Genomic DNA, 17,188 nt, shown 5'->3' with positions numbered 1-17,188 from the left:
GCTTTTAATATTTGTTCTTTGTGTTTGATCTTTGTTAGTTTGATTAATATGTGTCTTGGGGTGTTTCGCCTTGGGTTTATCCTGTTTGGGACTCTCTGGGTTTCTTGGACTTGGGTGGCTATTTCCATCCCCATTTTAGGGAAGTTTTCAGCTATTATCTCCTCGAGTATTTTCTCATGGCCTTTCTTTTTGTCTTCTTCTTCTGGGACTCCTATGATTCGAATGTTGGGGCGTTTCACAGTGTCCCAGAGGTCCCTGAGGTTGTCCTCATTTCTTTTGATTCTTTTTTCTTTTTTCCTCTCTGCTTCATTTATTTCCATCATTTTATCTTCTACCTCACTTAGAGAAATTAAGGAAACAATACCATTCACCATTGCAACAAAAAGAATAAAATACTTAGGAGTATATCTACCTAAAGAAACAAAAGACCTATACATAGAAAACTATAAAACACTGATGAAAGAAATCGAAGAGAACACAAACAGATGGAGAAACATACCGTGTTCATGGATTGGAAGAATCAATATTGTCAAAATGGCTATTCTACCCAAAGTAATCTATAGATTCAATGCAATCCCTATCAAGCTACCAACGGTATTTTTCACAGAACTAGACCAAAGAATTTCACAATTTGTATGGAAATACAAAAAACCTCGAATAGCCAAAGTAATCTTGAGAAAGAAGAATGGAACTGGAGGAATCAACCTGCCTGACTTCAGACTCTACTACAAAGCCACAGTCATCAAGACAGTATGGTACTGGCACAAAGACAGAAATATAGATCAATGGAACAGAATAGAAAGCCCAGAGATAAATCCACGAACCTATGGACACCTTATCTTTGACAAAGGAGGCAAGGATATACAATGGAAAAAAGACAACCTCTTTAACAAGTGGTGCTGGGAAAGCTGGTCAACCACCTGTAAAAGAATGAAACTAGAACACTTTCTAACACCATACACAAAAATAAACTCAAAATGGATTAAAGATCTAAATGTAAGACCAGAAACTATAAAACTCCTAGAGGAGAACATAGGCAAAACACTCTCCGACATAAATCACAGCAAGATCCTCTATGACCCACCTCCCAGAATATTGGAAATAAAAGCAAAACTAAACAAATGGGACCTAATGAAACTTAAAAGCTTTTGCAAAACAAAGGAAACTATAAGTAAGGTGAAAAGACAGCCCTCAGATTGGGAGAAAATAATAGCAAATGAAGAAACAGACAAAGGATTAATCTCAAAACTATACAAGCAACTCCTGCAGCTCAATTCCAGAAAAATAAATGACCCAATCAAAAATTGGGCCAGAGAACTAAACAGACATTTCTCCAAAGAAGACATACAGATGGCTAACAAACACATGAAAGGATGCTCAACATCACTCATTATTAGAGAAATGCAAATCAAAACCACAATGAGATACCATTACACGCCAGTCAGGATGGCTGCTATCCAAAAGTCTACAAGCAATAAATGCTGGAGAGGGTGTGGAGAAAAGGGAACCCTCTTACACTGTTGGTGGGAATGCAAACTAGTACAGCCACTATGGAAAACAGTGTGGAGATTTCTTTAAAAACTGGAACTAGAACTGCCATATGACCCAGCAATCCCACTTCTGGGCATACACACCGAGGAAACCAGATCTGAAAGAGACACGTGCACCCCAATGTTCATCGCAGCACTGTTTATAATAGCCAGGACATGGAAGCAACCTAGATGCCCATCAGCAGATGAATAGATAAGGAAGCTGTGGTACATATACACCATGGAATATTACTCAGCTGTTAAAAAAAATTCATTTGAATCAGTTCTAATGAGATGGATGAAACTGGAGCCCATTATACAGAGTGAAGTAAGCCAGAAAGATAAAGAACATTACAGCATACTAGCACATATATATGGAATTTTAAAAGTTGGTAACGATAACCCTATATGCAAAACAGAAAAAGAGACACAGAAGTACAGAACAGACTTTTGAACTCTGGGAGAAGGTGAGGGTGGGATGTTTCAAAAGAACAGCATGTATATTATCTATGGTGAAACAGATCACCAGCCCAGGTGGGATGCATGAGACAAGTTCTCGGGCCTGGTGCACTGGGAAGACCCAGAGGAATCGGGTGGAGAGGGAGGTGGGACGGGGGATCAGGATGGGGAATATGTATAACTCTATGGTTGATTCATATCAATGTGTGACAAAACCCACTGAAATGTTGTGAAGTAATTAGCCTCCAACTAATAAAAAAAAATAAAAATTTTAAAAAAAGAAAAAAAAGAAAAAAGAAAATAAATAAATAAATAAAAACATAGATAGTGACAGTAGATTTTGAGAAATATTGTGTAATTTCACAGAAAATAAGGACCCAGAGGAAAAAATGGAAGCATACAGTCTAATAGTTTTACATTCAGACATGTACTATTATCCTGTTTTATGCATTATCCTAAATGCATGTTTTACTAGAGCTAAATATGCTGTATTTAAATTATTTTCATGTGTACATACTGTTATAATGAATGTACTAAAATACAACAAAATGTCTATGAATAAAGTGTTGGCTTCTAAAATAAATTAAAAAAAAGAAAAGAAAAGAAAAATACATAGAGAACTGGGCAAAATAAGGAGAGAGGGAAATATATTCCAGATGATGAAACAAGACAAAACCACAGGAAGAAAAACAAAGTGGAGATAAGCAATCTACTTGTTGAAGAGTTGATGGTAATGATCTAAATATGCTCATTGAACTCAGAATAAGAATGGATGAACACATTACAAATTTCAGGAGATTTAGAAAATATAAGTAAACATCAAACGGGGCTGAAGAATACACTGAAATAAAAAAGCAACAACAGGAGGAGTCAGCAGTAGATTAGATCTAACAGAGGAATGGATCAGTGCTCTGAAAGACAGATCAGTCATAATCACACAAGATGAACAGGAAAAAAAGAGGAAAAGAATTTTTGACAAATGAGAAGGGCTTAAGGGAGCTTTGGGATGACATCAAGTCTATCAGCAGCATTCACATTATAGAGGTTCCAGAAGGAAGGAAAGAGAAAGGAGTGGAAAACTTACCTGAAGAAAAAAGTGGTTGAAAAACTCCCTAACTGGGGAAGGAAAAACACCCAGGTCCAACAAGCACTGAATTTCAAATAAGATGAACTCACAGACACACACCAATACACATTTTAAAATTAAAATGCCAACTATTAAACATAGTGAAGTGAAAGTCACTCAGTCGTGTCCAACTCTTTGTGACCAATACTGGAGTGGGTAGCCTTTCCCTTCTCCAGGGGATCTTCCCAACCCAGGGATCGAGCCCAGGTCCCCCTCATTGCAGGTGGACGCTTTACCAGCTGAGCCACAAGAGAAGCCCAATAATGATAATGGAGACTCTTAAAAGTAACAAGACAAAAGAAAGTAATTATGTTCAAGGAGACTTGCATAAGAGCATGTGCTAATTTTTAGCAGAAAAGAGGCATGCCAGAAAGAAATAGCATGGGCATGATACAGTCAAAATGATAAAAGGATAAAGCTAGAACTAAGAATACTATACCCAACAATGTTATCATTAAGATTTGAAGGAGAGAGATTTCGACAGAGAAAGAAAACCTAAATTGTTTAAGTATCACTAAATTGACTTTTCAAGCAATGTTTAAAGGACTTTAAGTGAAGAAGAAAAGGCCACACTAGAAATGGGAAAATTAAGAAAGAAAAAAATCTCATTGGTAAAGAAAAACAAAAGTAGTAGATCAGCCACTTATCAAAGTAAAATCAGTATAAGTAGTAGATCAACAACTTATAAAGCTAGTAGGAAGATTAAAAGACAAAAGTATAAAAATAATTTATACTCACAATACATAATAAAGATACATGAAATAAAATGTGTAAAATATGATGTCAAGACCATTAAATATGGAACATGAATTAAAAATGTAGAGTTGTTAGAATGCATTCAAACTTAAGACATCATCAACTTAAAATAATCATATGTACAGAGAGAGATATCTATAGATAGATAAACAGAAATGTAGTTAAAAGTGTTGTTATGTATGAATCTCATGGTAAAAACAAAAATCTTACCACACATATGCACACAAAATGAAGAAAGGAATCCAAAAATAGCTCCAAAGATAGTCATTAAATTACAAGGGAAAAAAAAAAAAGGAAAAAAAAAAATTACAAGGGAGAAGAGCAAAAGAATAAAGGAATGAAATGCAACCAGAGAATAATGAAAAAGTCTCCATAAGTGTATACATATCCATAATGACTTTAAATATAAATGGACTAAACGCTCCACTCCAAGGAGATAAAGTGACTGAAAGGATACAAAAACAAGGTCTTATATATGCTGCCTACAAAAGACTCACTTCAGATCTAAAGATAAATCGACTGAAAGTGTAGGGATGAAAAACGTTATTCCATGCAATTGGAAGCAAACAAAAGTTCAGGTGACAATACTTACTTCAGACAAAATAGACTGTAAAGCTGAGATAGTAACAAGACAATAAACAACATTACAGAGTTATTAAAATATCACTTGTGAAAGAATATATAACAATTATAAATATATGTGTGTCCCCAGTATCAGAACAACTAAATATATAAAGCAAATACTAACAAACATAAAGGGATAAATTGACAAAAACACAATAAGAGTAGGGGATGATAACACCCCACATATATCAAAGGACAGGTCAGCCCAAAAGAAAATCAATCAGAAAACACTGACCTTAAGTGATACCTTAGATGAGAAGAAATTTATATATGTTTATATAGATATAGAGATTCAGTGAAGCTCAATTCAGTAGCTCAGTCATGTCCGACTCTTTGTGACCCCATGGATTGCAGCACACCAGGCCTCCCTGCCCATCACCAACTCCCGGAGTTTATGCAAAATCATGTCCATCGAGTTCGTGATGCCATCCAACCATCGCATCCTCTGTCGTCCCCTTCTCCTCCTGCCCTCAGTCCCTCCCAGCATCAGGGTCTTTTCCAATGAGTCAACTCTTCGCATGAGGTGGCCAAAGTATTGGAGTTTCAGTTTCAACATCAGTCCTTCCAATGAACACCCAGGACTGATCTCCTTCAGGATGGACTGGTTGGATCTCCTTGCAGCCCAAGGGACTCTCAAGAGTCTTCTCCAACACCATAGTTCAAAAGGATCAATTCTTCGGCACTCAGCTTTCTTCACCGTCCAACTCTCACATCCGTACATGACCACTGAAAAAACCTTAGCCTTGACGAGACAGATCTTTGTTGGCAAAGTAATGTCTCTGCTTTTTAATATGCTATCTAAGTTGGTCATAACTTTCCTTCCAAGGAGTAAGCATCTTTTAATTTCATAGTTGCAATCACCATCTGCAGTGATTTTGGAGCCCAAAAAAATAAAGTCTGACACTGTTTCCACTGTTTCCCCATTTATTTTGCTTGAAGTGATGGGGCCAGATGCCATGACCTTAGTTTTCTGAATGTTGAGCTTTAAGCCAACTTTTTCACTCTCCTCTTTCACTTTCATCAAGAGGCTTTTTAGTTACTCTTCACTTTCTGCCATAAGGATGGTGTCATCTGCGTATCTGAGGTTTTTTGATATTTCTCCCAGCAATCTTGATTCCAGCTTGTGCTTCTTCCAGCCCAGCATTTCTCATGATGTACTCTGCATATAAGTTAAATAAGCAGAAGAGATATAGGTGATATGGATACGGAGGGCAGGGAAACTCACTCCAGTATTCTTGCCTGGAGAATCCATGGACAGAGGGGCCTGACAGAATCCATAGGGTTGCAAAGAGTTAGACACGACTGAAGCGACTCAGCACGCATAGATATAGTTATAACTATTTGGTGGTGGTGGTTCAGTCACTAAGTTGTATCCAACTGTTGTGACCCCTTGGACTTGTAGCCAAACAGACTCCTCTGTCCGTGGGAATTCCATGCGAGAATACTGGAGAGGGTTGGCATTTCCTTCTCCAGGGCATCTTCCTGACTCGGAATCAAAACCATGTTCCCCTGCATTTCAGGCAATTCTTTACTGCTAACATATATATATGAACTAAAGAGCCTCTTGATGTAAGTGAAAGAAGAGAGCGAAAAAGCTGGCTTGAAACTCAATATTCAAAAAATGAAGATCATGGCATACAGTCCTATCACTTCATGGCAAATATATGAGGAAACAATGGAAAGAGTGACAGACTTTATTTTGGGGAGCTCCAAAATCACCTCAGATGATGACTGCAGCCATGAAATTAAAACACGCTTGCTCCTTGGAAGAAAAGCTATGGCCAACCTAGACAGCATATTAAAAAGCAGAGACATTATGTTGCCAACAAAGGTCCATCTAGCCAAAGTCATGGTTTTCAAGTCCCTTGGACTGCAAAGAGATCAAGCCAGTCAATTCTAAAGGAAATCAATCCTGAATATTCATTGGAAGGACTGATGCTGAAGCTGAAACTTCAATACTTTGGCCACTTGATGCAAAGAACTGATTCATTGGACAAGATCCTGATGCTGGGAAAGATTGAAGGCGGGAGGAGAATGGAACGACAGAGGATGAGATGGTTGGATGGCATCACTGACTCAATGGACATGAGTTTGAGCAGGCTCTGGGAGTTGGTGATGGACAGGGAAGCCTGGCGTGCTGCAGTTCTTGGGGTCGCAAAGAGTTGGACATGACTGAGCAACTGAACTGAACTGGTAGATATATATTTCTCTTATATATAAATTCACACTGTTTTCATGTGTACACAGAGCATTCTTCAGGACAGTTCAAATTCTAGGTCACAAAACAAGCCTCAGTATATTTAAGAAGGTTGGAATAATATTAAGCATCTTTTGTGACTACAGTAGTATGAGACTGGAAATCAACTATGGGCTTCCCTCGTGGCTCAGTGGTAACGAATCTGCCTGCAGGGAAGGAGATGCAGGAGGGTCAGGTTCAATCCCTGGGTTGAGAAGATTCCTTGAAGGAGGGCATGGCAACTCACTCCAGTATACTGCTGGGAAAAATTTTACAGACAGAGGGACTTGGCAGGCAATAGGATCGTAAAGAGTCAGACAAGACTGAAGTGAATCAGCATGCATGCATGCAGAAATCAACTATAAGAAAAAATAAACACGTGGATATGAAGCAATATGGTACTAAATAACCAATGATTCAGTGCAGAATTGAAGAGGAAATCAAAAGTAATGGGAGAAAAACAAAAGTGAGAAACAATGAATCAAACTATGGGAAGCAGGTAAAGACGTCCCAAGAGGGAAGGTTGTAATTGTACAAGGGAAGAAAAATCTCATAGAAACTATCTAATCTTATACCTAAAAGAACTTTAGAAGAAAAAAAAAAGAAGAATAAATAAAGACTACTACAAAGTAAGTAGTAAGAATGAAAGAAAGGATTAGAATTGACAGATAAAATTGAGACTAACAAACAATAGAAACAAATGAAACAAAGATCCGTGCTTTGAAAAGATAAACAAAATTGATAAACTTTTGGTCAGACTCATCAGAAAAAAGAGAACTCAAATATATAAAATCTGAAACCGAAGAAAAAAAATTACAGAGAAACCACAGAAATTCAAAGAATTAGATGCTCACTGCTCAGTCGTATCTGACTCTTTGTGACCTTTGGATTGTAGTTCACCAGGCCACTCTGTCAGTGGGATTCTCTAGGCAACAATACTGGAGAGGGTTGCCATGCCCTCCTTCAAGGGGTCCTCCTGACCCAGGGATTGAACTCACATTTCCTGTGTCTCCTACATTGCAGGCAGATTCTTTACTGTTGAGCCATCAGGGAAGTCCCAAAAAGAATAATAAAACATTATTAAGAACAAGCTTATGCCAATAAAATGAACAACTTAGAACGAATTCCTAAAAATGTATAATCTCCTAAGACTATATCAAGAGAAAAGAAAAAAATGAAAGACTGATTGCCAGTAATTAAATTTAATCGGTAATAACAACCTCCCAAAAAGCAGAATTCCAGGCCAGACACTTCCACAGGTGAATACTACTGAACATTTCAAGGAGTGTTAACACCTATCCTTCTCAAACTATTCCAAAAATTGAAGAGGAAGGAACAACTTTCAAACTCGTTGAATGAGGCCAACATCATCACCGTGATGACAGAACCAGGCATGACACCAAAACAGAAGAAAAGTAAAGGCCAACATCACTGTTAAATACAGATGCAAAAATCTTGAACAAGATATTAACAAAAAATTTTCAACAATAGATTAAAAGTATCATTCACCATCTTCAAGTGGGATTTATCCATACATGCAAGGATAAGTCAGTCAACTGTTCAGTCAATGTGATCACCCCATCACTAATTGCAAATAAAAGTTATATGATCATCTGACTAGATACAGAAAAATCTTTTGACATGATTCAACATCCATTGTCCCTGAAATGATCAACAATGAAGATCTAGAGTCATCTTATCTCAGCATAATAAAGGCCATATGTAACAAACTCCCAACCACTCTGTGCTTCATGGTGAAAAGTTGAAGGTACTTCTTCTAAATTAGGAATGGGCAAGACGATCAGACAAGGAAAATAAAGTAATCCAATTTGGAAAGAAAGAAATAAACAGTTATTATTTGCAAATGATATGGTACTCTACACAGAAAATCCTAAAGATGTCAGCCAAAAAACTGTGAGACTTAATAAACGAATTCAATAAAATTACCAGATAAAAAAAGCTTAACATACAGACTTCTGTAGTGTTTCTATATACCAACCATGAACAAGAAAGAATTTTTTAAAATCCAATTTATAATTGCATCAAAAATAATAAAGCTTCTAGGTTTAAATCTAACTAAGGAGATAAAAGATCTGAACTTGGAAAAATGTAAGACATTGATAAAAGAATTTGAAAACAACACAAACAAGCAGAAAGATACACCATACTCAAAGATCGGAAGAATTAATGTGTTAAAATAATCATACTACACAAGAAAACCTACAGATCCAGTACAATCCCTATTTAAATGCTAATGGTATATTTAAACAGGATACAACAAGTAGTTCTAAAATTTGAATGGAAGCACATTAATAAAAGTTCCCAAATTGCCAAAATTATCTTAAGAAGAAGGACAAAACTGGAAATGTTGTGATCCTTTATTTCAGTCTATAAACAGACATAAGTAATCAAAACAGTATAGTACTGGCACAAAAATAGACACATAGGTCAATGGAACAGAATAAAAAGCCCAGAAGTAAATCCAGGTTTCTATGTCAGTTAATCTGCAATAAAGGAGGCAAGAATACACAATGGGGAAAAGGCAGATTCTTAGATACATGGTGTTAAGAAACCTGCATGCTGCTGCTGCTAAGTCGCTTCAGCCGTGTCTGTCTCTGTGCGATCCCATAGACGGCAGCCCAAGAGGCTCCCCCGTCCCTCGGATTCTCCAGGCAAGAATACTGGAGTGAGTTGCCATTTCCTTCTCCAACGCATGAAAGTGAAAAGGGAAAGTGAAGTCGCTCAGCCGGGTCCGACTCCTAGAGACCCCATGGACTTCAGCCCACCAGGCTCCTCTGTCCATGGGATTTTCCAGGAAAGAGTACTGGAGTGGGTTGCCATTGCCTTCTCCAAGAAACCTGCATAGCTACATGCAAAAGAATCATATTGATTTACTTCCTCATACCATATCCAAATATAATTGAATTGGACTTAAAACTTAAAAAGGATCTGAAACCATAGAATTCTTGGAAGAAGCCATAGACAGTTTGTTCTTTTACCTCAGTCGACGCAATATATTTTTGATGTGTCTCCTCTGGCAAGGGTAACAAAAGTAAAAATAAACAAACGAGACTACATCAAGACAAAAATCTCTTGCAGAATGAAGGAAACTATCAATATAATGAAAGGGCAGCCTACTGAAAAAGAGACAATATTTGTGAAGAGTACATCTGATAAAAGGATAATATCCAAAACACAAAAAACTCATGCCATTCAACTTCAAAAAAAAGAAAAAGAAAAAGAAGAAGACAACTTGATTAAAAAGCAGACAGAGGACCTGAATAGCCATTTAAAAAAAAAAACATATAGATGACCGATCTGTTCAGTTCAGTTCAGTTCAGGCGCTCAGTCGTGACCAACTCTTTGTGACCCCATGGACTGCAGCACACCAGGCCTCCCTGTCCATCACCAACTCCCGGAGCTTACTCAAACTTATGTCCATTGAGTTGGCGATGTCATCCAACCATCTCATCCTCTGTCGTCCCCTTCTCCTCCCACCTTCAATCTTTCCCAGCATCAGGGTCTTTTCCAGTGAGTCAGTTCTTTGCATCAGATGGTCAAAGTATTCAAGTTTCAGCTTTAATATCAGTCCTTCCAATGAATATCAAGGACTGATCTCCTTTAGGATGGACTGGTTGGATCTCCTTGCAGTCCAAGGGACTCTCAAGAGTCTTCTCCAACACCACAGTTCAAAAGCATCCATTCTTCTGCGCTCAGCTTTCTTTATAGTCCAACTCTCACATCCATACATGACTACTGGAAAAACCATAAGCTTGATTAGATGGAGATTTGTTGGCAAAGTAATGTCTCTGCTTTTTAATATGCTGTCTAGGTTGGTCATAACTTTCCTTTCAAGGAGTAAATGTGTTTTAATTTCATGGCTGCAGTCACCATCTGCAGTGATTTTGGAGCCCCCCAAAAATTGTCTGTCACTCTTTCCATTGTTTCCCCATCTATTTGCCATGAAGTGTTGGGACCAGATGCCATGGTCTTAGTTTTCTGAATGGTGAGCTTTAAGCCAACTTTCTCCCTCTCCTCTTTCACTTTCATCAAGAAGCTCTAAAAAGGAGCGTCTTTAGATTAAAGTTCCTTTTCAATTTCTGCCATAAGGGTGGTGTCATCTGCATATCTGAGGTTATTCATATTTCTCCCAGCAATCTTGATTCCAGCTTGTGCTTCATCCAGCCTAGGATTTCTCGTGATGTACTCTGCATATAAGTTAAATAAGCAGGGTGACAATATACAGCCTTGACATACTCCTTTTCCTACTTGGAACCAGTCTGTTGTTCCATGTCCAGTTCTGCCTGTTGGTTCCTGACCTGCATACAGATTTCTCAAGAAGCAGGTCAGGTGGTCTGATATCCCCATCTCTTGAAGAATTTTCCATTTTGTTGTGATCCACACAATCAAAGGCTTTCTCATAGTCAATATAGCAGAAGTAGATATTTTTCTGGAGTTCTCTTGCTTTTTCAATGATCCAGCAGATGTTGGCAATTTGATCTGTGGTTCCTCTGCCTTTTCTAAATCTGGCTTGAACATCTGGAAGTTCACGGTTCACATACTGTTGAAGCCTGACTTGGAGAATTTTGCGCATTACTTTACTAGCATGTGAGATGAGTGCAACTGTGCAGTAGTTTGAGCATTCTTTGGCATTGCCTTTCTTTGGGATTTGAATGATAACTGACCTTTTCCAGATGACCAATAAGCCTTAGCTAAACTTAGTTAATTTTTTCCTGTTTAAAATTCCCAAAGTACCTTCTCTTCCTAAACTGATTGTGCTTAGTTGTTCAGTCATGTCCAACTCTTTGCAACCCCATGGACTATAGCCCACTAGTCTCCTCTGTCCATGGGGATTCTCCAGGTGAGAATACCAGAGTGGGTTGCCATGTCTCCTCCAGGGGATCTTCCCATCCCAGGGATTGAACCCAGGTCTCCTGCATTACAGGCGGATTCTTTTCCAATTGAGCCACCAGGGGAGCCTAAACTGATTAAACTTTTACTAATATTCACTTGTAATAAAGAGAGTATCTGGTCTCACATCGTTTTTGCTCCTTATACACTTAAGAAACCCAGATAAATTCTAAACATACTTTTTAATTTAAAAACTGAGTTTTTAAAAAATAATATGAAAATTGACTTAAAATATATAAGAAAATGACATTATCAAATTTGACTTATTAAATAGAGTAGTATGTCTGTGATTTTAATGTAGTCTTTTAATCACATTGTAGTTTTGAAGGAATTTTTAAATAAAGATTCTAATCTCATAAATATTTTACTAAAGATATAAAGATAATTTAATTGAATGCTCGTTTCCTCCAGTATATTTTCTGTTGGGTATTTAAATATAGGAGAACAGAATCAGCAACCATTATCTGACTTTGAATTTGTGGTTTAGAGGGCATTAGTCATATCACAAATTATAGCTATATCAAGAAATACAGACAATCATAATTTCAAGTGAATTTTTCTCTTTTTAAAATAGCAAGAATAATTTACTACATAGTTTAAAATATATTTATCTAAAACTTGTTTCATATAGTACAAACTTTTTTTTTCCATTTATTTTTATTAGTTGGAGGCTAATTACTTAAATCTCTTTTCTATGTCTATGAATATCTATGTGATAATACTGGAAAGTTTTTCTTTGTCAGTGAAGAAAATAAAGTCCAGAAGGCTTTCCCAAAAGATATATACAACTAGAGAAGGGAAAGTCCCTTGCTTTTAACTATTATTAGACCATTTGTTTGTACCTAAGGTCACATAAGTCCTCATAGACAATAGCCCAAGAGTCTGCACTTATGTCACCATAATTGACTTTACGATTGCGTATGTGCCAAGTCACTTCAGTCGTGTCCAACTCTTTGAGACCCTGTGGACTGTATCCCACCAGGATCCCCTGTCAATAGGATTCTCCAGGCATGAATACTAGAGTAGGTTGCCATGACCTTCTCCAGGGGATCTTCCTGACCCAGGGATTGAACCTGTGTCACTTATGTCTCCTGCATTAGCAGGCTACTCCTCTCCCAGTGGAATCCATCACAGGGGATGAGGAAAACCTCAGTGCTGAAATATCCTGAGGAAGGTTTCACAGGCTTATAAATAACTAAGGCCATCACAAACATCACTGCTGCTACTCTAGCTCATGATCATGGACTCTGGACAATACAAGTTGCTGTGGGCTTTAAATAACTGTAATTAGCCACTTATCTTTATCTTGACACATCCAGTGTAACAGAACTTAGGAAAGGAATTTTCCTGTCTGGAATCCAGTGAAGTGTACTTGCATTGTTTAAATAGTGAGATCTCTTAAATTGATGGAGCTTTGGTAGAAAGTCATTCATTGCAGTATAAGGATTGGAATATCTGCTACCTTCTCTCTGCTTCAAAAAGAGGGCTAAATGATTAGATTTTTTTAATTGACTGTTAATGGAAAAGAAGTATTTATAATGTTACAATAAAAATGTGTATATTTGGGATAATGGCTTTGACCTGAGAAAAGAATACTGTTTCAAAATAGCTTTGGAGAACTTTATCTTCTAAGTGTCATTTTTGTATGTTATTAACATACCAATAACAACTATTTTTATTCTGTTTTCAAAGATGGCTACAATAAGGAAAACTACATATATTGAGCTAAAATAAGGTGAAAATATTTTTTATATATTTACTACTGTCATGTAATGAGTCAAAACACTGATGTAGCTATCATAATGGTTATAAATACTATCTTAAAGCTTAGATTAATTGCTCCTATATTAGATAATATGAAATACTGCTATTTTAAATGAAGAAAATCTCTTACCTATAAATATACTGAGTAGAAATTTAGAATGTGAGTAATCTTAGGCAATAAAATATGCCAATTTCTTGCAGAAATCCATGCCACATCTGATTTAATAAAATAACCAAAGAACATCTTTTGCTATTTAATAGAATAACAGTTTAAGAAGCCTAATGACATCTACTTCAAATTCTTGCATCTTCCTGACATTAAAATTTATTTGTATGCAATATCTCATTAAACTGCAAATAGTTTAATTTTACATCTAGAGAGTATTGATAGCACTAGAATCAAAGCCACAATTTCATTTATTTTGCCTTGTGCCTCTCAGCAGGTTTCTGCCATGGACAACAGAGGAACAAGCAACCACTCAGAAGTGACCGACTTCATTCTTGTCGGCTTCAGAGTCCGCCTAGAGCTCCACATTCTCCTCTTCCTGCTTTTTCTGCTTGTCTATGCCATGATCCTTCTAGGGAACGTTGGCATGATGGTCATTATAATGACTGATCCCCAGCTGAACACACCAATGTATTTCTTCCTAGGCAACCTGTCCTTCGTCGATCTCTTCTATTCTTCTGTCATTGCACCCAAGGCTATGATCAACTTCTGGTCTGAGAGCAAGTCCATCTCCTTTGCAGGCTGTGTGACCCAGCTCTTTCTCTTCGCCCTCTTCATTGTAACTGAGGGGTTTCTCCTGGCAGCCATGGCGTATGACCGCTTCACTGCCATCTGCAACCCACTCCTCTATACGGTCCAGATGTCAACATGTCTCTGTGTTCAGTTGGTGGCTGGTTCCTATTTTTGTGGCTGTATCAGCTCAGTTCTTGTGAGCAGCACGACATTTACTTTATCCTTTTGTGCTTCTCGGGCCATTGACCACTTTTACTGTGATTACCGTCCAATTCAGAGGATTTCTTGTTCTGATCTCTACATTCCTAATATGGTATCCTTTTTCTTATGCAGCATTATCATTTTGCCTACCATAATTGTCATTATTGTGTCTTACATATATATTGTATCCACAGTTCTAAAAATACGCTCCACTGAGGGGCGAAAGAAAGCCTTCTCCACTTGCAGCTCCCACCTGGGAGTTGTGAGTGTCCTGTATGGTGCCATCATTTTTATGTATGTCATCCCTGACAGATTTCCTGAGCTGAGTAAAGTGGCCTCCTTGTGTTACACCCTAGTCACTCCCATGTTGAATCCTTTGATTTACTCTCTGAGAAACAAAGATGTCAAAGAAGCTCTGAGGAAGATCCTGGGCAAAAAACTATTTTTATTTAATTCTATATTAACTGAAAATAGAAGTAAGTAAATATAATATAACTGAAAGCACCAATTTTATAACAACCTGGGGAAGGACTGATTCAAAAGAAAAAAAATGTACCCATTAATCTTAGAGACTATTTGTTTGAATTCTATATACTTCCTGCCAAAGAATACATTTGGATTATGTTCTCTCAGGCTGTTGATTTTGGAATGAAATTACTTTCTCTGTACTTCATTTCATGTTCATCTTCATTTCAGACAATGATCATGATTACCTTGTAGTTTGTTTTTAGGAAGTACATATTCCAATTTTACTCCAAACTCTGAAATTATTGTTTGGGATGTATTGTTTATCTTGAGTCAGTAACATATTTTATGTGGATATATGTTTACTTGGTAGAGGTAATACAATCTGATGTATTAAGCAAGACAGAACAAAATAATGAAGAAATCTTTGTGAATGTCTAGTGAGAGAATCAGATAGTCTGTAGTACATAGAGTCTGAAATGTGAAATGTAAGTAGCACTCAATGGAGAAGAGAATAACAACCCACTCCAGTATTCTTGCCTGGAGAATCCCATGGACAGAGGAGCCTGACAGGCGACAGTCCATACGGTCACAAAGAGTTGGACATGACTGAGTGATTAACAGTTGCCAAATGGCTAAATAAATGGCACATTTATTTCATGGTTCTGTGAGTTAAATCATTGTTATTTCTCCCTTCATTTGAATATCTACTAAGCTGATAAATTATTTTTGAAAATTCTCCTTTTTCACAAGAAAACTAATAAAAATAAACGAGTAAAGATAATTCATATTTTGTTATATATGACTTAGTGAGAATTCATTCATCAAATTAATATTTATTGAATTTTAATGTACTCTCTGCCTATAAAAATTTCTAGGTGTAAATAATTTCTGTACTTGAGATCACACTAATTGAGGGAAAATATCTAAACAACAGTCATATGGTAAACCCAGTGAATAAAGGCATATGTAGAAATTACAAAGAGAGAGCAGCTTCTACAGATGATGATGTAAATGACTTTTTTCTGCAGGCAGCACTGGGGATTTTTTTTAAGATATAATGTGTTCCAATAGCCATTTTCTGAAAATCACATTGGTAACTTGCAGTAGATAAATATTCATGGAAGAAGATAATCACAGAAAATGTGTGATTGTTCAAGTAAGAGATTCCGGTGTCTTTAAGGATGAGTCTTACACAAGATGGTGATGAGAGGGAATACCTTTAAAATTATAGTTAAACTAAACTGAACACTGATTAATGGTTGATAAAATAAGAAATAGGTGGAAGTGAATAATGACTTCTAAAGGTTGCGCATCTCTGAAGAAATGCTGCCTCACAAAATGAGGAGGAAAATATGAGTAATAGTAGTTAACGATTAAGAGTTCAGAAAATAATGTCAGGTCAGACTGAGCTTTCTAATTCAGGTTTTGCTTATGTGCTCCATAGTCAACTGTCTTTACTTTGCAGAAACTCCTGTTTCTCAGTTTAATATAATGATGACAGTAAATAATGTCTAACAGGCAAAGACTCTGTGCTTCAGATTTAGCTGAGGTGGAACTGAAAAGAATTAGGAGTTTCTTTCTTTGAAGGCTTGTTCCATTATAGGACTCAGAGTGTTGCATGAAAAATTCTATATTTTACATGCAAAAGAGTGCTAGTAAAATATGCCTAAATAAATTGAAGAGCACCTTTATCTAAAACATTCTTATGTCTTTAATCTCATCTTGTGACATCCCATTACATTTATAGTTATAGCTGATTGTAGAGTCATAACTAGTAAATTTTATTAAGTTAAATGGTAGAGTTCATGGTATTGAATCCTCACTCAGTTGCTGCTACACTAACAACAATTATATTTAAAAATTTAGTCTCTTCTTTATTATTCTGTTTTTATATAAGGAATATCTAAATAAATTGTTAATAATGATAATGTTTTTATTATAATACATAATAAATATATAATAAATACACATAAATAAATTTTCTATTTTCTTGAGTATCTTTCTATTTTTCAGGTGAAAATTGGACCTTTTTTTAAAAAAAGATATTTCTGAATCATTGCTCAAAAATGCAAGTTCTTGGATCTAAAAAAGATATGCTCATTATTTTTTTAAAAAACACATTATTGAGGAAGAATTTGTGTGAAATAAACAGTATGTGTTTAAAGTGAACAACTCTGTGAGTTTTGGTGTCAATAAAAACACCACATCTTCAAGATACAGAACATTTCCTTCATTTCCCAAAGGTTGATTCTGCCTCTTTTCAGGCCATGCTTCCCTCCAAACCCATTTCTAGATAACCAGTGCTTTGGCTGTTTTATAATGGAGTCATATAGCATGTGCTCTTTTCTCTCAGGCTTCTTCACTGAGTAAATTGA

At 36.6% G+C, this 17,188-nt stretch overlaps 1 pseudogene; it reads left to right on the top strand.

Moving 5' to 3' along the window:
* Positions 1–13,810: 13,810 nt before the first annotated feature.
* LOC122680806 lies at positions 13,811–14,809 on the top strand (annotated as a pseudogene).
* The last annotated feature ends 2,379 nt before the right edge of the window (positions 14,810–17,188 follow it).

The sequence above is a fragment of the Cervus elaphus genome, chromosome 22, assembly GCF_910594005.1.
Source record: "Cervus elaphus chromosome 22, mCerEla1.1, whole genome shotgun sequence".
Lineage (NCBI taxonomy): Eukaryota > Metazoa > Chordata > Mammalia > Artiodactyla > Cervidae > Cervus > Cervus elaphus.
Note: the sequence above shows the minus strand (reverse complement) of the source record. Positions and strands in the feature narration are given on the sequence as shown.